General features: G+C 39.2%; 1 protein-coding gene across 3 annotated transcripts in view; it reads right to left on the bottom strand.

Annotated features, from left to right (window-relative positions):
• LOC124115625 overlaps nucleotides 1–24,682 on the bottom strand; it is a 247,733-nt gene that overhangs the window by 181,908 nt on the left and 41,143 nt on the right. The window contains exon 1 of one of the 3 annotated variants that reach the window (XM_048387631.1): nucleotides 4,544–4,639. The exons of the other annotated variants lie outside the window; for them this stretch is intronic. The gene's annotated coding sequence lies outside the window, so the exon portion shown is untranslated. Of the gene's footprint in view, nucleotides 1–4,543; nucleotides 4,640–24,682 lie in introns of those variants that run through there. 3 annotated transcript variants of the gene reach the window in all.

Genomic DNA, 24,682 nt, shown 5'->3' with positions numbered 1-24,682 from the left:
AAAATTGAATCTGACCAAAGTATTATAAACATTACTTAATTATCAAAATGTTACTAGGCAGAAAGAATCCGCTGAAACACTGCAAACATAAAGCCCAAAACACAACTATGATATCTGTATCAAATCCATCACCACTGAAAACCCAAGTCTTGTTTGCTTCATTTTTAACCATCATCAAACATGGGTGTATGTCTTATATTCCCCGGGAGCTTCGTATGATTACAAAATGAAAAAATGTTTAAAAATTACACTACTTCAACAATATTAGACAAATAAAACTTAACATATCAGTAAAATAAATGCCGATTATATACTAAAAAACGGACACACATTTTGCTGTCTTGAAATGCAAAAAAATAAATGGGTGCCTTTAAATAATGTAAACACCACTCCCGGAAATGGTGGTTATGCTGCCATATCTCTTGTGTCATGGAGGGGAGGGGGTCTGGTGTAAGAAAGTCGGAACATTAACGTCACATAATAGATTAACGGTTGTCACCCATAACGAAAGTGGACCGACTTTACAGCCAAGCAGCTTTCACCTGCTGTAACACTGCCTCTGATTATATTCCTCCCAGAGAGGCCTCGCCCTTGAATTACACATTATTGCAGCGTGTCTGCAATCTCCACGATAAGATGATGAGGTTTTTTATAAAAGTGCCTGTCTCGTCTGAAACATTGGCAGGGTTAGAGTTTTCTGGGACATATAAATCATGAGAGACAAGGAAGTATGTGAAAGTTCTACAAGGAGAAGATAAATGAGCAATAACACCTCCTATGGGTTGTTATGACAATTTATTCAGCTGTTGAAGGATGAAGCTATTGGTATGTTTTCATCCAGAACCGTCAAAATACATAAAACTGCAAGAGACTAAGTAGATAGACTCCTTGTCAGCCACCTGCATGATGACTCTCAGTCACAGGGCACATCAACAGAGTGAGTTTGGTTTTATGCTCCAGGAAGATTGACCGAGTGAGTGAGTGAGTTGGGTTTTATGCTCCAGGAAGAGATTGACCAAGTGAGTGAGTGAGTGAGTGAGTGAGTGAGTGAGTGAGTGAGTTGGGTTTTATGCTCCAGGAAGAGATTGACCAAGTGAGTGAGTGAGTGAGTGAGTGAGTTGGGTTTTATGTTCCAGGAAGATTGACCAAGTGAGAAAGTGAGTTGGGTTTTATGCTCCAGGAAGAGATTGACCAAGTGAGTGAGTGAGTTGGGTTTTATGCTCCAGAAAGAGATTGACCAAGGGAGAAAGTGAGTTGGGTTTTATGCTCTAGAAAGGGATTGACCAAGCGAGTGAGTGAGTTGGGTTTTATGGTCCAGAAAGCGATTGACCAAGTGAGTGAGTGAGTTTGGTTTTATGCTCCAGGAAGAGATTGACCAAGTGAGTGAGTGAGTTGGGTTTTATGCTCCAGAAAGAGATTGACCAAGGGAGAAAGTGAGTTGGGTTTTATGCTCTAGAAAGGGATTGACCAAGTGAGTGAGTGAGTTGGGTTCTATGCTCTAGAAAGCGATTGACCAAGTGAGTGAGTGAGTTGGGTTTTATGCTCCAGGAAGAGATTGACCAAGTGAATGAGTGAGTTGGGTTTTATGTTCCAGGAAGAGATTGACCAAGTGAGTGAGTGAGTTGGGTTTTATGCTCTAGAAAGGGATTGACCAAGTGAATGAGTGAGTGAGTTGGATTTTATGCTCCAGAAAGAGATTGACCAAGGGAGAAAGTGAGTTGGGTTTTATGGTCTAGAAAGGGATTGACCAAGTGAGTGAGTGAGTTGGGTTTTATGTTCCAGGAAGATTGACCAAGTGAGTGAGTAAGTTGGGTTTTATGCTCCAGGAAGAGATTGACCAAGTGAGTGACTTGGGTTTTATGTTCCAGGAAGATTGACCAAGTGAGTGAGTGATTTGGGTTTTATGCTCCAGGAAGAGATTGACCGAGTGAGTGAGTGAGTGAGTTGGGTTTTATGCTCCAGGAAGAGATTGACCAAGTGAGTGAGTAAGTTGGGTTTTATGCTCCAGGAAGAGATTGACCAAGTGAGAAAGTGAGTTGGGTTTTATGCTCTAGAAAGCGATTGACTTAGTGAGAAAGTGAGTTGGGTTTTATGCTCCAGAAAGGGATTGACCAAGTGAGTGAGTGAGTTGGGTTTTATGCTCCAGAAAGAGATTGACCAAGTGAGTGAATTGGGTTTTATGTTCCAGGAAGATTGACCAAATGAGTGAGTGAGTTGGGTTTGCTCCAGGAAGAGATTGACCAAGTGAGTGAGTGAGTGAGTTGGGTTTTATGCTCCAGGAAGAGATTGACCAAGTGAGTGAATGAGTTGGGTTTTATGCTTTAGAAAGGGATTGACCAAGTGAGTGAGTGAGTTGGGTTTTATGCTCTAGAAAGCGATTGACCAAGTGAGAAAGTGAGTTGGGTTTTATGCTCTAGAAAGCGATTGACTAAGTGAGAAAGTGAGTTGGGTTTTATGCTCCAGAAAGGGATTGACCAAGTGAGTGAGTGAGTTGGGTTTTATGCTCCAGAAAGAGATTGACCAAGTGAGTGAGTGAGTGAGTGTGTTGGGTTTTATGCCTGAGAAAGAGATTGACCAAGTGAATGAGTGAGTTGGGTTTTACGCCTGAGTAAGAGATTGACCAAGTGAGCGAGTTGGCTTTTATGCCTGAGAAAGAGATTGAACAAGTAACCAAGTGAGTGAGTTGGATGTTATGCCTCAGAAAGAGATTGACCAATTGAGTGAGTGAGTGAGTGAGTGAGTTTGGTTTTTTGTTTCAGAAAGAGATTGACCAAGTGATTTAGCGAGTTGGGTTTTGTGCCAGGGAGAGTATATGTATTGTTACATCATTATATATACTGTTGGTCCAGACTCGATTATTTACAGACCGCCGTCATATAGCTGGAATATTGCTGAGTGCGGCGTTAAACAACAAACCAACCAACAATTATATATACTGTTAGATCTTCTGGCAAATCCTTTCCACCAGCCTCTGTTATCTTGCTTTGTGACTTTGTGCCAAACAGTAGAAAAAATCCCCAAAACTTGTCCTACCAAATACCTGTAAAAAACACAAAATATTGTCCTACCAAATACCTTTACCACCTTTACACTCACATCCCCAGAGATGTGTTGAGAGGAGACAGATAGCACATATACATAGTGGTAAGGGATGTAGCACAATAAATCAGGTCCCGAATGTGTTGTGGTGCCATGACAAGTTAGACCTGACACATGGTTTCTGCCAGTGGAAATACTCTCCCTGTTACCAGTAACAGGGAAAAACACCTGCAAAGAGAGTGAGTTCCTGATTTGGGTCTTATTCCTCAAAAAGAGACTGATGATGAGTTTGTTTTTTTTCTTTAGAATTAGGTGAGTGGGTGAGTGAGTGAGTTGGGTTCATACCCGGGAGAGTATGATCTGCTACAAATACTGTTAGATATTCTATCAAATCCAGGAAGTGAGTAAATGGATACATGGATATGGTTTCTCACTGCTTTTACCAATATTCCAGCAATATCACGACGGGGGACTCCAGAAATGGGCTTCACAAATTGTACCCAATCAAACCTGGGTGTTCGCTGTTATGAGCGAATGCCTTAACTACGAGACTAACCCAAAGCTCAAATCCAGGAAGCTAAATGTTTCATCCAAGAGTTGTGTTGAGAGGGCAGGCCAGATAACACATACACACAGTGATAAGGGATGTAACAGAATAAATCGGACTCCCCGAGCGTGGTGTCAGGAAATGTTAGACATGACTCAGGTTTTCTGGCTTTCTGAAACAACCACACAGCAGGCTGTCGTCCCAGGATAGAAACAAACCCCTGATCATTCCCACAGCGCCTTACATGTTATAATCTGTGATTTGCCAATAAAGAACTTCTACTTTTTTCCTGTGAGAATTCTAAACACCGCGACAACAACATATATTCTTAAAAAATACCATTTTTTTCAAGATTCTCAAGACACTAAATTGTCAGGAATTTATATAAATGTAGCAAAACTTTTAAACAGATGTGTATTTGTTTCAAAATCCTCCATTGAAAATGTCATATTTTTATTACCTTCTTTTCCTATTCTTTTATTTCCTTAACCTGATCCTTATTCCTAAAATTATAAAAATCATACCATTGATAAAATGTTATTTCATATGAACTTTATCACAAAGGGAATGCTTATTTACCATTACAAGTTTGTCTGCACAAAGAGAGTTATCTGCACAAAAAGAGTTATAAGAAAAATAAATTATGTATCATATATGATACAAATGAAAGTGATACATATAAAAAAACTAATAAACAACAAACATGTCACTTCACAACACACGACTGAAAAATTAAAACCACATGATATGAGAAATATAAACATTTATCACTATTAATCACACTCATGTATAACAACTATATATTTAATATTTAACCAATATTATTTATATCCCATCCATATCAACCAAGAAATTAAAGCTGTAATAGAATGATGACAATGGTGTGAATCCAAGTTTATCACACCCTAGTAATACATTCCTATGTGATACAGACAGCTACAAGGCTATTGCACTTACTGTGTCTTCCTCCAGTTCTATAGCCAGCCTTCATTCTAGTCCGTAAGATCCACGTAATTGCATCTCTCAGCGCTGAGATCTCTCACTGCACGTGATGCTAGACTAGGCTGCCTATGCTATATCGCTTGTTTATATCTACAACTGCATGTGTACCGTATATATGCAAGTAAGGAGTGCTTGTTTGGTAAACAATTATTCGGACACTTGAAACAACAGGTTTTTAAGAGGAAATCTTATGTGCTGGATTTCGTCTTGTGAGTTGTATCACACTATTTTGGTCTATATCTGACATATATCATGCAAGTTGGTGCTTTTATGGTAAACAATTATTCAGACACTTAAAACAACAGGTTTGTAAGCGGAAATTTTATGTGCTGGATTTCGTCTTGTGAGTTGTATCACACTATTTTGGTCTATATCTGACATATATCATGCAAGTTGGTGCTTTTATGGTAAACAATTATTCAGACACTTAAAACAACAGGTTTGTAAGCGGAAATTTTATGTGCTGGATTTCGTCTTGTGAGTTGTATCACACTATTTTGGTCTATATCTGACATTTATCATGCAAGTTGGTGCTTTTATGGTAAACAATTATTCAGACACTTAAAACTACAGGTTTGTAAGCGGAAATTTTATGTGCTGGATTATGTCTTGTGAGTTATGTCACACTATCTTAGTCTATATCAGACATATATCACGCAAGTTGGTGCTTTTATGGTAAACAATTATTCAGACACTTAAAACAACAGGTTTTTAAGCAGAATTTTTTTGTGCTGGATTTCGTCTTGTGAGTTATGTCACATGATCTTAGTCTATATCTGACATATATCACGCAAGTTGGTGCTTTTATGGTAAACAATTATTCAGACACTTAAAACAACAGGTTTTTAAGCGGAAATTTTATGTGCTGGATTATGTCTTGTGAGTTATGTCAAACTATCTTAGTCTATATCTGACATATATCATGCAAGTTGGTGCTTTCATGGTAAACAATTATTCAGACACTTAAAACAACAGGTTTTTAAGCAGAAATTTTATGTGCTGGATTATGTCTTGTGAGTTATGTCAAACTATCGTAGTCTATATCTGACAGCAGATAATACTATAAAACCTTGTTCCGACAAACACCAGTAGAAAACACCATCATACCTTGTCCCAGTGAACACCAGTAGAAAACACCATCATACCTTGTCCCAGTGAACACCAGTAGAAAACACCATCATACCTTGTCCCAGTGAACACCAGTAGAAAACACTATCATACCTTGTCCAAGTGAACACCAGTAGAAAACACCATCAAACCTTGTCCCAGTGAACACCAGTAGAAAACACCATCATACCTTGTCCCAGTGAACACCAGTAGAAAACACCATCATACCTTGTCCCAGTGAACACCAGTAGAAAACACCATCATACCTTGTCCCAGTGAACACCAGTAGAAAACACTATCATACCTTGTCCAAGTGAACACCAGTAGAAAACACCATCAAACCTTGTCCCAGTGAACACCAGTAGAAAACACCATCAAACCTTGTCCCAGTGAACACCAGTAGAAAACACCATCAAACCTTGTCCCAGTGAACACCAGTAGAAAACACCATCATACCTTGTCCCAGTGAACACCAGTAGAAAACACCATCAAACCTTGTCCCAGTGAACACCAGTAGAAAACACCATCAAAAGTTGTCCCAGTGAACACAGTAGAAAACACCATCAAACCTTGTCCCAGTGAACACAGTAGAAAACACCATCATACATTGTCCCAGTGAACACCAGTAGAAAACACCATCAAACCTTGTCCCAGTTAACACCAGTAGAAAATACCATCAAAACTTGTCCCTTAATGTAACAGCAGACAATACTATAAAACCTTGTTCAGAAAAAACACCAGTAGAAAACACCTTCAAAACTTATCCCACAAAATACCAGCAGAAAATACTACAAAACCTTGTCCATTTAGGTAAGAAACAGTATAAACTGTGTCAGATCATCAGAAAACACCATAAAAACCTTGTCTTGCAAAATACCAGCAGAAAATATAATAAAGCTTTGAAATACCAGTAGTAAATATCATAAAGCTTTGTGATACCAGTAGAAAATATCATTAAGCTTTGTAATACCAGTAGAAAATGTCATAAGCCATAACCTTGTCCCATCAAATACCATCAGAAGATACCATAAACCTTGTCCTGCCAAATACCAGTAGAAAATACCATAAACAACCATCACATCCAACCATACAGATTTGGGATTCCACACTTCCCGCACACACAGAGGATTATGTCATTGTCTGACTTAAGTTGAGAGCTAAGGTGACCACAGCCAGAATCTATCTGAGTACTGACAAAAGCTAATGTGGCCACAGATGAAAATCTATCTGACTATAGATAAAAGCTAAGGTGACCTAAGCCACAATCTATCTGACTATACCGGTAGGTAAGAGCTATGGTGACCACAGCTGCAATCTATCTGACTATAAATAAAAGCTAAGGTGACCTAAGACACAAGCTGTCTGATGGATAAGAGCTATGGTGACCACAGCCGCAAAAAAAACTATGGTGACCACAGCCTCAGTCTATCTGACTATAGAAAAGAGTTAAGGTGACCACAGCCACAAACTGTCTGACTATAGGTTATTAAGAGCTATGGTGACCACAGCTTCAGTCTATCTGACTATAGAAAAGAGTTAAGGTGACCTAAGCCACAAGCTGTCTGATGGATAAGAGCTATGGTGACCACAGCCACAAAAGAACTATGGTGACCACATACTCAGTCTATCTGACTATAGAAAAGAGTTAAGGTGACCACAGCCACAAACTGTCTGACTATAGGTAAGAGCTACAGTGACCACAGCTATAATCTATCTGGCCACAGAGGAGAGCTAAGGTGACCACAGCCACAATCTGTAAGTCTGTGGTTTGAGATATGTTTTAATCGTATTATTTTTGTACTGTCTCTCCCACCATCTCCAAAGAAAATCAGTTGGGTTTCAGAATTGCTTATGTTCAAACAATAGAAAAATACTTCCTCAAGATCATCAAACATTTTCAACACACCTTATCTTACCTCTACACTGGGTTTTGTCATGTCCAAAACATGCAAGCGTTGAAATATATAAATTCTTATGCTAAATCATACGAAAACATCTGATGAAACTAAAAAAAAATCAGAATGTTTTCCTGTTGCAGGACTTCTTGCACAATATGCAGCCACCAAGCTTGCTTAACAATTCTTGTTTTTTGCTCCGTCCTGGTAACTAACTTATACCACTTGTGCCATGATTATGATGCACTTTTACACAACATACGACCCGTGAAGATCCGGGATAGAATAGGTCTTCAGCAACCCATGCTTCCTGTAAAAGGTGACTATGCTTGTCGCAAGAGGCGACTAATGGGATAGGGTGGTCAGGCTCGCTGACTTGGTTGATGCAAGTCATCATATCCCAATTGCGTGGATTGATGCTCATGAGGTCAATCACTGGATTGTCTGGTCCAGACTTGATTATTTACAGACAGCCGACATATAGCTGGAATATTCCTGAGTGCAGTGTTAAACAACAAACAAACTCCGGAAGAGGCTTGGCACTTACATAATGGTATTCTTTAGTAGACAATTTTGTTTCCATAAATAGAACCTCAAACGAAAAGACTGAAATTAGAATTGGAAGCAATGTGTGTACACAGTTCTGTACACATCTTAAAGTTGCAAAAAAAACAAAAAAACATACACAACATGCAAAACTAAGGTTTGCTCCCCTTTCATCTGAATCGAATCAGCCAACCTCTGCACAAGCTGGGGTCTTTACAAAGAATAATGACCGCTGAAACAATGGACATAATTAGGAGATAAACATACTGTGTTTTCAATGTAGACCTAGGTTACCTGGAGATTTAACCTCGCTAAATTGAATTGGGAACTGAACGTGCAGTGTGAGGTTTCAAATGTTAAATTTAGCGCGGTTGTAGCCTAGCTCTACATCGAAAACACGGTAGGTTTATCTCCATTCTACCATGGCTAAATAAAACGCGAACTCTTTGGTGTTAGCAAATATACTGAGTGAAGCGGCATGGGTTGAGTCCAGTGTTTTGAGTGGGTTAACGATCTGAATTACGGAATCACCGAACAAAATATGGCACTGTATATACTCAAGCAGTTTGTTTACACCCTTATACTTCACTCGAACATATGACAGGCATTGAAAGCATATAAGCATGGTAACTTGGTAAGCTAACATGAGGTGGGCATCCCTAGAGAAAACAAAGCAAGCTTTGCAAGGCTTTCGCTCTACATCGCGCGTCACCATTATGACGTCATGTCACTCATTGTGATGCAAAGGTATGACGTCACAGTCGTATATAGAAAAAAGCCAAAATTCCAAGCTCTCTGTTGTCTCCAAAACGTAAATACATTCGCTTTGTAGATTTCTATCGTGTTTTTTGCACGAAATGTATTGCCACACATCCTTTGAATATTGTAGTAACCGCATCTGTGCATTTTGTAACCTGTAATTGTAGATATAATTATTTAAATATGCCTACCGACAATGACTGAAAAAAGTACTATATTCTATGAATATTAGCTTCCGCAGTGATGCGGCTGTCAAACCAGCTGTTTCAATCAGAGGGGGTTTATTGTGATTTAATAGCCTCTGATTGACCAATCAGAATCGAGTAAATTACAAATTCATGGTAGAATGTATCCTAATTGTGAAATGACTGAAAATATCATGAACACAAATCGTCATCAACCATTATGATAAACCAGACCACAGTTGGGATATGAACCTGCATTGAATCTCCAGAGCATAGTGAGTGAGTGAGTGAGTGAGTGACAGCCAGCCAGAACAGTAAATCAATACCACCAGTATCCCACGCTTGTCATAAGATCCAAAGATGGCGGTTACTATATCTGGTGACTTTGGCACCGTGTCCAAACAGCATGGCTGATTATCATGCTTTCAGTCACTTGTCAAAACTCAGTGTCCCTGGAATAATGCTGACAGCAGCATTGAATAACATTCACTCACGCATCCACAACCAGCACATCACAACACAACACTTACCTCCACACTTAGATACTGCTAGTCTGGTGCCGACTACAAGCCTAGTATTGTCATACTCAGTATTGCCCTGGCTGTACTGCACTGTCTCCAAACTTACCTGTAGCTACTCCTACGTACTGACGAACTGTCTCCTTGAACATATTTCGCAACTTTTATAAAAGGACACCATGTGTCATCCGTTCTTCCATCCCCCACACAGAACCCTTCAACTACACAGTTCTATGAGGACAATGTGCCTAGTTCCAACTTGTCAATGCCAGAGAGTCTAGCATCATACAGTTCCTATCATGTTATTAACAGTATTGATTTTCTTATTAAACCATGAGCTATTTTGACCGCAAATGAAGAAAATGAAGTCAGGTGGTGAAGAAATGTATCATGAATATGTTTCTTATGTTAATTTTATTCATCATTGTTTCAAATGCAGAAAATGAAGTCGGTTGGTAAATATAATATGAATCATGGATGTTTTGGTTTTATTTTATCGTTTTATTATTGTTTCACCAGCAGAAAAATGACGTCAGTAGGTGAATATATGAATAATGGATATTTCTATTCTATAACTATCTCTCATTAATGTTTCATCACTCTGTACGTGATGAATTATTACTTCTTATGGTCCTGTTAAAGTTCATCATACATTATGAAATATTGTCATACAGTGGATTTCTTCATAGAAAACAGAAAAATATTTCAATTCTTGTCATAAATGAGTGAGTATGATTTTATGCCATTTTTAGCAATATCACATCAGGCGACACCAGAAATGCGCTCCACACATTGTCCCCATTTGGGGAATCAAACCCAGACCTTCGGTGTAATGAGTGAACACTTTAACCACTAGCTGGGCAACTCCATTGCCCTCCCTTGTCATAAGGGGGCACGGGTGGCCCAGGCGCCTAAGGCGCCGCGATTCGCTGTGCAGAGAAACCTATGATTGTGCGTTCGAATCCCGGTTTGCCCCGATTAAGTTTTTAGGTTTGTCAGCACCATACCCGTGCTCGTGGGTTTCACTGAAGTGGTAAACGTCTGAGACCTGCATCACTTTGGGCTTTCCTCCCATATTAAGCTAACACGCCACTTATAACTGTAATACTGTTAAAAGCGGTGTTAAACCCAACTCACTGAATCACAAAACTAAAACACAAAGCAGCTGTATTTATTCTCAACATAATGTCAGTCCCAGTTTGTTCAGTGCAATATTCGGCCATAGATCTAGCAGATTCTACACCTTGGTAGCTCAGTGCACTAAAACTACAAATGAATCCAAATAATTTCTAACAATACCAGTTACTGAATAAATAACATGTTTTCAGGTTTGGGGAAGTTTGTTGAGAATTCAATGCCAAGACATTTGTTAACAGAAGGTGGAGATTCCCTTGTCAAAATCAATACCACCTGCATATTTCAGATATACGTTATGTTTATTGATACTGTACATACAAAACATTATCAGTAATAATACATATCACTCTCATTATATGTTTACACATGCAGCCATATATTGAAATAAGACAGACATGATGTTATTCTGGGTGGGCTGCATGACGTCAGGGTAACAAATGTGTAAATAGAGTCCTATGCTTCCAATTCAACTTATCTACATAGCTGCTGAATGCAGAGAAATCTAAAGAAAAGAAATATTGTTTGTTTGTGTGTGTTTTTTTTGTTTTTTTTGTTATTGCTGCATTCAGCAATATTCCACCTATATGATGGCGGTTTGTAAATAATTGAGTCTGGACCAAACAATCCAGTGATTGATATCATGAGCATCAATCCATGCAATTGGGATACGATGACATGCATCAACCAAGTCACCGAGCCTGACCACCCGAATCCGTTAGATGCCTCTTCCAACAAGCATGGGTTGCTGAAGACCAATTCTAACCTGGAACTGTCATAGGATGACCTTCATTTGATAGCTCTTACAGGAAGCATGGCATTCTTGGGACCAATTCTGATCCAGAACTATTTTAACTTGGATCATCATGGGTAAGTAAATATTTATGAAGATGATATTCAAATGCAACAATTTACAAATCTAGGGCTGAGACATGAACCATGAACTTGAATCATACTATCCAGAAAAGTATTCATACGCCTTAGGGAATAAATTGAACATTAATCCAACTCAAGTCTAGAATGATTTGGGGAGTCTAGATTTCCTCAGCCTGAAACTAAGCATTGTTCCAGGCTTCATTTGGATTTTAATTTATATTTTGGACATACATATTCTAAAATAAGATAAATATCAGTCTACAGGTAACGATTTGTTAGTCCATATAAAATGGATGTAAAGTAGGACTTGCGCAAGTGGCTGTACATTAAATGAAGAAGCACATGTTGATATTGAACACATGGCCCAGTGTATAAGATAGATGGTTGACCATGCTTGAAATTCCAAAGAGTTCAAACTTTACTCGCCTCTCAACTCTAGGTTTATGATCTAGTTCAACATAGCAAGTAAAGATTACCCTAAATCAGGGATCTGGAAATCGGTAGGTGCACCGGACTTGTCTGATTGTGACTGCAAAATGTCCAATTTGAAATAGTGCAAATCGGACATTTTAAAATTCGGTCAACATCAATCACTACAGGCACACTGACCTACATCCCGATTGAAATTGTATATATTAGATCCATGTATCTATCGAGTGTTGTGTGCTTTAAAACACATCGTAGATCTATCCCTTCAGCGATTTCAGGTGAACGACGAGGGGGAAAAACACATGCCAGTGTAAAACTTGCGTTTATTCAAAATGTAAGTAAACTTTGGGAGCCATGTGTTACCACTATAACCCAGATAGTGCTGTATTGAAGGGCGCAGTAGCAAGGGAACACTATATATGTTATGAAAGCCACACATGAGTTTAATCATGCATGAACATCAAGCACCTCAGATATGAGGTGGGCATGACCAAAATGCAAATGACCGATTGGCAAACTAATATGTCCGGGTCCCTGCCCTAAAGTATCATCAGGCAATGTTCCATAAGGCTCTAGTTGCACTAACAGCAGACCTACCCTTACTTTGGGGGCCTCTTTTATAATAATGATGGTATGTACATTTGTACAAATTCTACTTAACGCATGATGACCATTAGCCTGGTCGTTGAATCAGTGTACCGGTACAATTAATCGGTAGTCTCAGCTCTCTGAGGATCATACAACACAAGCTGCCTTTAGGCACTAAACTAGTGAGTGAGTGAGTATGGTTTTACGCCGCTTTTAGCAATATTCCAGCAATATCATGGCGGGGGACACCAGAAATGGGCTTCACACATTGTACCCATGTCGGGAATCGAATCCGGGTCTTCGGCGTGACGAGTGAACGCTTTAACCACTAGGCTACCTGACCGCCCCTTAGGCACTTAATGTTTTGTATTAATGTTACCATCTCATCCTACCTGGTACCCATCTACCACTGGCTTAACAGAGACAATTTTGAAGGAGTCACTTGTCTAAGTAGACAACCCATGTTTTACCATAGACATGTTGAAGACATTTCCAAATTTGACACATCAGTGCCAAAAATTATGCCATTCTCTATTTTGACTTGTACCATATGGTCCTGTGCTTTTTCAGGTGAACAGTTGCCTTGCAATTGCATGTGTTTGTGATATTTGACATGTCAGGTTCAGGATACGCTCACCGTTTTGCAAACGCATAGTATCATCACTATTTGATAGTGATTCATATACACATGCTTATGGAATAGTTGGAATCGTATAATGGAAATTTCTTATGAATATTTATTATAATGAGTGGGGCAGTACTGAACACCTGCATGGAAACTCTCAGGAGTGATGCTTCCTGAACATGGTCGGTCATCCATCCACTTACTCTCCACCGCCAGCACTGCTTAACTCCTCCGTAATGAGCAGGTCTATGTTTATCTATCTGCATGGAAACTCTCAGGAGTGATGCTTCCTGAAAATGGTCATCCATCCACCTACTCTCCACCGCCAGCATTGCTTAACTCCTCCGCAATGAGCAGGTCTATGTTTATCTATCTGCATGGAAACTCTCAGGAGTGATGCTTCCTGAACATGGTCATCCATGCACCTACTCTCCACCGCCAGTGTTGCTAACTCCTATGTTTATCTATATCAGCATCATTTCTACATCTTCCCGAGGCAAGGGAGTTAACTGACTATAAAAGTTCAGTTTCCAACCTTGCCGAACTTGGCTGGAATTTTCAGGCTCAATCATAGCACCACCAGTGGCAATTATGAGTTATGTCCCTTCTATGCCCCTCCTATAGCTCCTATTGACCAATCAGATAACATCTCTCATATGACTTGCATTTGCTTCAAACAATATGGTGGCACCCAGTCAGGACGATTTGATTGTTAATCAAGACCTTTATTGTAATAAAACAGGTCTTACCTCGCGAAGTGCATCAAATTACTTGAGCATCTTCGCTAAAAACATGAAAAGATTTTGAAAGTATCTGTCGACAGCCAGTTGACGGCAAACATGCTCTGAAAATCCTGCAATCGACCGAAATCTGCATGGCAGTCACCATGATGTTTATGAGCCCAATCTCAACTTCGTAACACGATTTTGATTGGAATATACATAGACTCGTTAGTCCAGCCAAAATATAACTCCATAATTCCAGCCTAGTTCGGCAAAAGTGGAAACTGGACTTTTATAGTCAGTTAACTCCCTTGCCTCGGGAAAATACATTTCTACACCCACTTGTGCAAGTACTACAGCGCATCCATTGGCACTGTGTCCACCAGCAAACAGACTGTCTAAATTGAGTTCAAGCTTTCATTAAGAGTCAAATTGATTATATGACCACACCTGTTAATGATTACTGACCTAGTACCACATTTGAGAATGACCAATTAATCCTGAAGTTGCTCGTCTAGCCAGGTAATTTTGTTACACACATCTGTCAATCAGAACATGGATGCTTCACTTGACTAAGAATCTAATAATGTTAGGAGTGAGCTACACCTCTCCAGTTCAGAGATAGATACTGCCTGACTCCCACTGACCCTGTCTGATCACACTGTGACCCTGCTACATCAGATAGCACCGTTCCCAATGAAAATGTTCACCTTTAAAACTTCCTCCATAAATAAATTACTTGGACCGAGTTATTTCTTTTGTATAACTTAACATGAAAATGTTCCTCAAACTTATTTGTCTGGAAAGACGGGACAATCAGGCATGCTCTTTTTACTAGATTTCAAAAAGCGTCATACACCTCTTGGCCAAAAGTTGTATCAAGGTAAAGGTTACAACATTTGAGTCTCAACAAAGCTTTTAAAAAGTTTTATGGTAGCCATATGGAGGATATTACAAATTTCCCGTGTTATGTGTAATTTGACATTGTCCTTTGGGCATTTATGGGATATATAAGAGATACCATTCAAAGCGGTCTTGTCCATGCACCGGACATTTCAGAATACGAGTGAGTGAGTGAGTGAGTGAGTGAGTGAGTGAGTGAGTGAGTGAGTGAGTGAGTTGGGTTTATCGCCGCTTTTAACAGTATTACAGTTATATCACGGTTAGTCAGCTTAATGTGGGAGGAAAGCCTGAAATGATTCAGGTATCGGACGTTTACCACTTTGTGGAAACCCACGAGCACGGGTATGGTGCTGACAAACCTAGAAACATAATCGGGGATTCGAACCCACAATCATAGGTTTCTGGTGCGCCCAAGGGACATAACTCTGCACAGCAAATAGTGGCGCCTTAGACGATTGGGCCACCCATGCCCAATCAGAATACGAAGGACACTGATCTGGGATTGTTTCTTGATTATATACATCTATAGTTAATAGGTTCCATCATAAGTACAACCTGGTTTAGTCTGGTGCTACAAGGTTGTGATGTGAACATAGGTGCAAGCTATATCTAGTTCCTTAAATCTAGCTCTGAAATATGGTGGCCATTTTCAATTTCTGTATTTCTCATTACCTTTGTCCAAATTTGTCAACCCATTTTTTTGCTTAAATCCCTTTTCAGATAAAAAGTAAGTGAATTAAGACTTGAGTTCTGCCGACTTATATTCTCACCAATGTGAAGAGAAGTAATTCTCCAGTAAGGACAAAAACATCTTGGCTTTATCTTCCTGGGAATTGAAACATTCTGGTTAAAGTTATTTAATAAGCACTTCCATAAAATGTGATTGACATATTGTGTTGAGAGATTAGATATGGTCTATGCCTAAATGTGTCAAGCATCCAATTATATCTGAATATTTGAAATTAATTTGTGTTAAAAACATTTCATGCCCTATTAAGGTCAAAACATATTAATAACATTATTATACAGTACTAAAATACCTATATATACACTGATACCCTGTTAGCTCACAATAACTGTCAGCTATATCTAATTAAGGAGATATTACAATGTATCCATGGCTCATTAAATTTTGTGTGTGAGTGAGTTTGGTTTAACGTTGTTTTCAACAATGTTTCCGTCATATCACAGTGTGTCAGCTTAATGTGGGAAGAACGCCTGGATCGTTGAGAATGAGCAGGTGCTGGCAAAACAAGTATCATAATCATGGATCTTAAGATACTGGTACCACTAAGGGACACAACTCTTCAAAGTAAAATGTCCACCAGTGACTCAAGAAAACATAATATGCATTTTAGTAATATCCCTGACCACATACATTGATGTCTTCAAGGATGGCTTATTGCGAACTCCGGCGCAGTGGTGACTCAGCATAACACCACTGCCACAGGCTAATTTGCATATCACGTGACCAGACTTTTCGCTTGTTTGTAAACAAACGCGCTTTTTCAGAAATCAGTGTAGAACGGACTAATGCAAGTATTTGGGGGCGCTTTACATATTGTTTTGCATAACTATATAGATATGCTACTTCAACTGCGACAGTGAGTTGCATGACAATATATATTTATGCATCAAAGTGACCGTGTCGCTAGCTCTCCGTTGGGCTTCGATGACAGCACGTGGAGCCGTACAACCAATGTAAACATAGGATAACTACGCAAAAACAAGTAGATTTTTACGTATTTGCATACTTTTTCAATGAAAGTTTACCATTCTTTGACATTTGTTTTTGAAAATGTGTAGACTTGTCAAACATGAAACAGATGAAAAGCATATGCAATATCTTGAATGGACTGTGAAAGATGTGACGAATCGTCACATGGCGCTGGCCTGTGGCAGAGGTACTATGCTGGCTGGCTGCCGGCCGCATGGAACTCTGGGTAGGAGAGTGGGCTTATTGCTGAAATACCGGTAATGAAACATCAACCTAGAAGACATACAAGTGAGTAAGCCATGAGTTGAGTTTAATGCTGCTTTGAACAATTTCCAGTTGGATCACAGCATGTCAGCTTAGTGTGGTAAGACATTTACCACTTTGGTGAAACCCATGAGCATGGGTATGATGCTGACAAATCTAGAAACATAATCGGGACAAACCGGGATTCAAACCCACCATCATAGGTCCCTACCAAGCCCAAGAGATACAACTCTGCTGCAGCAAATTGCGATGCCTCAGACAACTGAGTCACCCGTGCCCCCGGGAATATCACTAAATTTCACCTCATGTATGTTCACTGTAGGCATGGGGGCACGGGTGGCCCAGTCGTCTAAGGTGCCGCGATTCGCTGTGCAGAGTTGCGTCCCTTGGGCACACATGAAACCTATGATCATGGGTTTGAATCCCGGCTTGCCCCGATTATGTTTCTAGGTTTGTCAGTACCATACCCATGCTCGTGGGTTTCACCGAAGTGGTAAACGTCTGAGACCTGCATCACTTCGGGCTTTCCTCCCACATTAAGCTGACACGTGGTGATGAAACTGGAATACTGTTAAAAGCGGCGTTAAACACAACTCACTCACTCACTGTATGCATACACACATACAAACATGTGAACATTATACACCTAAGACCAAAAGATATTAATTATTAGATTTTCATTCCTGCCTACCTCACTACCAAACACCCTGCCTATTATTTTAATGTCCTCGGTTACCTACGGATGAAGAAAATGGCTGTGTGTGTTCCCATAATTCTTATATTGATGGCTTACATCATATATGTAGTTATACCAAATATCATGCCTCATTTGAATCACATTAACAGTTCATGTCCCCAGACGTTTGTTAAAAAACCCAAGAACCAATGAAAAATAAAATAATAACTTCCTCACATATTTGAAACTTTGGATGAGAATCTTATAATTATTGTGGCCTAAGAAGCAGACATCCCTAATCAGCCTGTGACTTAACCTTTAAATTTCACCTTCAGATGTGACCTTGAACATTATATGCTTTTATGAGTACTTTCTTAACTTCAAAGATAGAATAATCGCCTTGGAAAAAAATTTATGTTCCGAAAGCTACATCAGTAACGCAAGTGTGCAGTATGGTAGCGAAGTTCTGATGCGATTTCACCACATCTCATACCACCTGATTACCAGCTGTGGTATTAATTACTTTTACAGTAAAAAAATCATTAAACTTTATGTAACTTGCAGCTTTATCACCACCGATCTGAGATACAAGCTGTGGAATGGAGACTGTGTGTGTTAAAACAGTTTAGATATCAAAACATGAAAATAGAAAAAGCAGGAATTACATTACGGTTGTTTAATCAACTTAATGATGTGTACTCATTACCTGTGATGGGATAAATTAAATCATTATTAAACCACTGCTATAAAGGAACACTCATAAAATGACAAATTTGGAAAATGTTAATAATTTATTTAATTAGATTAACCGACTATCTGTAACAAGAAATTATAGACACATGAATAATATCATTTCTCAAACCTCGTCCCCTGACCTCTGAACTGACCCACTCCCGGCACATACACTCCCTCACCCAATGATAGCTGTCGTAATACATAGCACGGCTTATCATTGTCTTGTAGGCGTAAATTTCAAGCCGCTTCTTAGTCAGTGCTACCCAGTACACAAGCACGCTCACATATTTGAGCCTTTGGATGAGAATCTTATAATTATTGTGGCCTAAGAAGCAGACATCCCTAATCAGCCTGTGACTTAACCTTTAAATTTCACCTTCAGATGTGACCTTGAACATTATATGCTTTTATGAGTACTTTCTTAACTTCAAAGATAGAATAATCGCCTTGGAAAAAAGTTTATGTTCCGAAAGCTACATCAGTAACGCAAGTGTGCAGTATGGTAGCGAAGTTCTGATGCGATTTCGCCACATCTCATACCACCTGAATACCAGCTGTGGTATTAATTACTTTTACAGTAAAAAAATCATTAAACTTTATGTAACTTGCAGCTTTATCACCACTGATCTGAGATACAAGCTGTGGAATGGAGACTGTGTGTGTTAAAACAGTTTAGATATCAAAACATGAAAATAGAAACCGCAGGAATTACTTTACGGTTGTTTAATCAACTTAATAGTGTGTACTCATTACCTGTGATGTGATAAATTAAATCATTATTAAACTATTGCTATAAAGGAATGTCAAATTTGGAAAATGTTAATAATTTATTTAATTAGATTAACCGACTATCTGCAAACAAGAAATTATAGACACGTGAATAATATCATTTCTCAAACCTCGTCCCCTGACCTCTGAACTGACCCACTCCCGGCACATACACTCCCTCACCCAATGATAGCTGTCGTAATACGTAGCACGGCTTATCATTGTCTTGTAGGCGTAAATTTCAAGCCGCTTCTTAGTCAGTTTCAAGTGTTACCCAGTACACAAACATGTGTAGACGTATGATGAGTGTATCCGCATCTGACAAGACCTGGGTGGGTTCAGGATATGGGGCTGATGATTTAATGGCAGGATCTGACAGTTTTACTTCAACTCTCACACTCATGCTAATTTGTTGATAAGCTCTTTCTCTACACCGCATGTAAACAATGTCAACCACATTTTCATATCCCATATCAATGTTTATGCTGAGGTGAGGTGAGGTGAGGTGAGGTGAGGTGAGGTGAGGTGTGGTGAGGTGAAATGGGGCTTAATGTCGAAACCAAGATTATTACACATATTAAGTGACGTGCTTGCATGTGTGTGGCTGCTTGTGCTAGTCAAGGCTGATGCTGATTTGATAGTGCTAGCACATTGAGATACCATGCTGCAGTTTGACATGAATACCACACTCAAACACAGTATACTTACTCCAAGCTGACCAGTCCTTTAGCCCCTTAACGCCGAATGTCAGGTCGGGTAACAACAAGTTCCATCTTTTAACGTCTTTTGGTATGACGTGCCTGGGATTGAACCACGGACCTTCCACTTTCCGGACGGACACTCTACCACCAAACCATGGAGGTGGTTGTTTATGCTGAGAAATTGGGTCTTTATCCCAGATATTAAACCATGACTGACAAGAAAACAACATGTAATAAACATGATCATTCATGACCACAGAATATAGCAAAGTCATCGACACTTCATTTAATTGCAAAAGGGGGGATTCCAGTTAAGGAGAAATCCCCGACTACCTAGGCATGTCCTTAGAGGTGATTCAGTGGATTGGGTGGGCAGCCTCACTGACTGGGTTGATTGCGTGTATATGGCATCATATAGGTGGAGTGAGTGAGTGAGTGAGTATGGTTTTACGCCGCTTTTAGCAATATTCCAGCGGGGGACACCAGAAATCGGCTTCACACATTGTACCAATGTCGGGAATTGAATCCGGGTCTTCGGCATGACGAGGGAAAGCTTTAACCACGAGGCTACCCAACCGCCCCTCTTATAGCTGGGGGGACATGGGTGGCCCAGTCGTCTAAGGCACCGCGATTCACTGTGCAGAGTTGCGTCCCTTGGGCCCACCAGAAACCTATGATCGTGGGTTCGAATCCCGGTTCGCCCCGATTATGTTTCTAGGTTTTTCAGCACAATACCCGTGCTCATGGGTTTCACCGAAGTGGTAAACGTCTGAGACCTGCATCACTTCAGGCTTTCCTCCCACATTAAGCTGACACGCTATGATATAACTGGAATACTGTTAAAAGCGGTGTGAAACCCAACTCACTCACTCACTCACTCTTATAGCTGGAGTACGGCTGAGTGCAGCGTGAAACAACAAACAACCAAACCAGATCTTCTAAAACAACAAGTTTGCAACAACTGACACAATATGCATTTTGACAGGGACGCATTACAGTGTTGTACAGAACAGCTCTATTGTAATTGTTACGTTAAATTACAGCTTAAAAATAATAATCGCAGCCACAAAGGAAATCAAGTTTGCAACTCACCTGAAGAAGGCGAATGTTGCATATATTGATGTGCAGCATCCCATGCTGATGACCTCCAGGTCTGTCACCAAGGATGTCTTTATTCTTGACCATCATCAATAAGTTGAGCATTAACGATTGACAATGTAGAGGCTGATCGAATATCGCTCCTCATATTGCCCAAAGCCTGCTCTTTATGATTTATCAATCCTCGAAATTAGTGACCTTGGTATTGATAAACCACTGCCTGGAAGGTTAACGAATTTGTCAGACCGGCTCAAACTCAAACCACTCTGACAGTTAACATTGCATTCATGAATATATAGATTAGAAATCACTTTGCATGGAGTTTCTTGTTTGGGCAATTTGTAGAATTAATTCACACTCCATCGTTCAAGCCAAACGATTGTGAAATGTCCATTTGCCAATTTACATTCTCGGTGTTTGGGAATTCAGCCTGTGATTTATTCAACATTCCACAATACCCTAGAATAAGAATTAATTTACAGAGTAATGAAATGGTGATAATGCTCTAAATGTGAAGTGAGAAATTCCAAATGCAGAACAGCCACCACTTGCACCTGACGAGAAGATTATTAAATTCATTGATGCTCTTAAGACTCGTCGTATAATTCTCAACAAGTCTGTTGTATTCCATCACAAGGTCTATTTATAAAGAGGGAAGGAGGTGCACTAAACAGGCATTATAAAGACATTTCCTCATGCATGGTATATGGTGGAGTGAGGAGAGGTGAAATGGGGGATTACGTCATGTTCAAGAATATTGCACTCATATGGCAACGTGCATGCACATGTGTGTGCTTGTACTAATCCACTAATACAGGTTTTATAGTCCTAGCCCACTGAGATACCATGCCACAGTTCAACATGAATACCCAACTCAGACACAGTACACTGACTCTGAGCCAATCAGTCATTATTTTTCTCCTTAACGCTCAGCACTAGTCAGGGCAACAACAAGTTCCATATTTTGGATCAAACTATTGACCTTCCACTCTATGGGCAGATCCTCTATCTATGACAGAGGCAGTCCACATGACATATGAAATAAAAAACAATAATCAAAGTAAAACATAGATAAGTGTCAGAAGTAATTATGTTAATCCAGTGTTCCCCGTTTCCTGGTAATTACCAGTTTTTACTGGTAAAATTAGGTATGGACTGGTAATTCATGTGACTGCCAGTCCTTGTGGACCAGCAAATAAAGTACCTTATTAAATCTCTTTTGTTGAACAAAACATCGGCAATATTCATATAAGCATATTTTTCGAATGAAGTCAGCTTGTCAGTTACTATCAGGGTTTCCCATTGTCTATTTTTAGTGCAAGGGAAAAATATTTCGCTTTAATTAGAGGTTAAATATATATATGAAGCGATTTTGTCTCAGATTTTTTGTTAAAAAAAGGAGAAAATTGTGACAACATTGTGTGAATGATGTGTAGATCTAACGAAGATCTTATTAAAGAATTAAAAGCAGGTAATTTTCATACGTTTTTTTTTGTTGTTGTTTAAAGTTGAGACTCACAAAAATTAGGGGGGACTGGTAATTTTTAGAGTTTCAAAAGCCAGGAGGAACACTGTAATCTCACACTTTCAGAGGATGATAACGTGAAAGTTCGAAGCAGAGATGGGTACATGTCACTTGAAAAGCATTGTCTCCAATCCAAGTTTACAGCTGCTGTGTAAAGTATTTTTATATCCCAGCATTAATTGTCTCCAATCCAAGTTTACAGCTGCTGTGTAAAGTATTTTTATATCGCAGCTGGACGCAGATTAATGCTGAAGGACCAGCCAAAATGCTGCTGGTAGTGACGTTACCACTTTGGTGAAACACGAGGATGGGGATGGTGCTGACAGGCCAAGGATCATATTCAGGTTGAATCTGGATTATATCATCCCAAACTGGCTTATATGACAGATATGGCTTAGGTGGGATAAAGCAATATCTCCTTGGAGATATCACAGGAAAAAAATTGCATCACAATGCTTTGCGAACTATTGTGATGTCATCAGTTACCATGATGTCATAATCAAATGACATCACTAATCTCTGTGTCACAGAAGCTGGTTTTAGCCATACTTTTTACAATCAAGTCACTGGTTATTGCTGTTTACAAACTGAAAAAGTTGGAAGACTGATTTTGGATGATAAATAGAATCTCACTCTCGTCTTAAACTTTTATCAGCTTGTGTTGACATATTTGAAATTTTTTTAAAATTCTTCGTGAGGATGCTGCATCAACCTTGACTTCAAATCGATCAACCTTTCACCGGAACCTCCATGGCATCCAAATGTGCCAGATAAACTAAAATATCTATTTCCTTAAACGAAATAATCTTGATCATGAGATTCTGTAGAATAAACCAAGAACCACCTCCATGCATGTAAACTGATTCATAACCTTTCCCAAAATAGTTTCATATGTTCCTATTTTTCATGGACTGCCAATCATTATAAATGCTGTGAGGCCATGCCTACACTGATCCTTACTGTTAGAGTCAGGGCAAGAAGGTGGGTGCAGAGAAAGCATGCTGTGTTAGTTTACAGCCTGGAACCAGCTCAAACCGGCCTGGGACGCCTCCCCCAACAACAAACAATCAGCCTTAGCCCCCACACATCAACTGACATCGATACACTTAAGTGTCAAAGGTCATTGTAATTCAACACAGACATGTGGGTGTGTTGGCAAACATGGCGGAGAATCCATAACATGCGATCTATACACGAGATCCATTTGGTAGATCTGCTAGAAAACTGCATTGCTGAGATATACAATATCCATCTTGCCAAGAGACAGATCTACTGACAATCTCACCAGCATACAATACAGTATATCGATGGATTTATATATCCAACTTAACAAGAGACAGATATACTGATCTCACCAGCATACAATACAGTATATCGATGGATTTATATATCCAACTTAACAAGAGACAGATATACTGATCTCACCAGCATACAATACAGAATATCCATGGATTTATATATCCAACTTAACAAGAGTCAGATATACTGATCTCACCAACATACAATACAGTATATCGATGGATTTATATATCCAACTTAACAAGAGACAGATATACTGATCTCACCAGCATACAATACAGAATATCCATGGATTTATATATCCAACTTAACAAGAGTCAGATATACTGATCTCACCAGCATACAATACAGAATATCCATGGATTTATATATCCAACTTAACAAGAGTCAGATATACTGATCTCACCAACATACAATACAGTATATCGATGGATTTATATATCCAACTTAACAAGAGACAGATATACTGATCTCACCAGCATACAATACAGAATATCCATGGATTTATATATCCAACTTAACAAGAGTCAGATATACTGATCTCACCAGCATACAATACAGAATATCCATGGATTTATATATCCAACTTAACAAGAGTCAGATATACTGATCTCACCAACATACAATACAGTATATCGATGGATTTATATATCCAACTTAACAAGAGACAGATATACTGATCTCACCAGCATACAATACAGAATATCCATGGATTTATATATCCAACTTAACAAGAGTCAGATATACTGATCTCACCAACATACAATACAGTATATCCATGGATTTATATATCCAACTTAACAAGAGACAGATATACTGATCTCACCAACATACAATACAGTATATCCATGGATTTATATATCCAACTTAACAAGAGACAGATATACTGATCTCACCAACATACAATACAGTATATCCATGGATTTATATATCCAACTTAACAAGAGACAGATATACTGATCTCACCAGCATACAATACAGTATATCCATGGATTTATATATCCAACTTAACAAGAGACAGATA

The sequence above is a fragment of the Haliotis rufescens genome, unplaced genomic scaffold (assembly GCF_023055435.1).
Source record: "Haliotis rufescens isolate VD_foot unplaced genomic scaffold, xgHalRufe1.0.p SCAF_7, whole genome shotgun sequence".
NCBI lineage: Eukaryota > Metazoa > Mollusca > Gastropoda > Lepetellida > Haliotidae > Haliotis > Haliotis rufescens.
The sequence above is the reverse complement of the archived record's forward strand: the minus strand, read 5'-3'. Positions and strand labels throughout refer to the sequence as shown.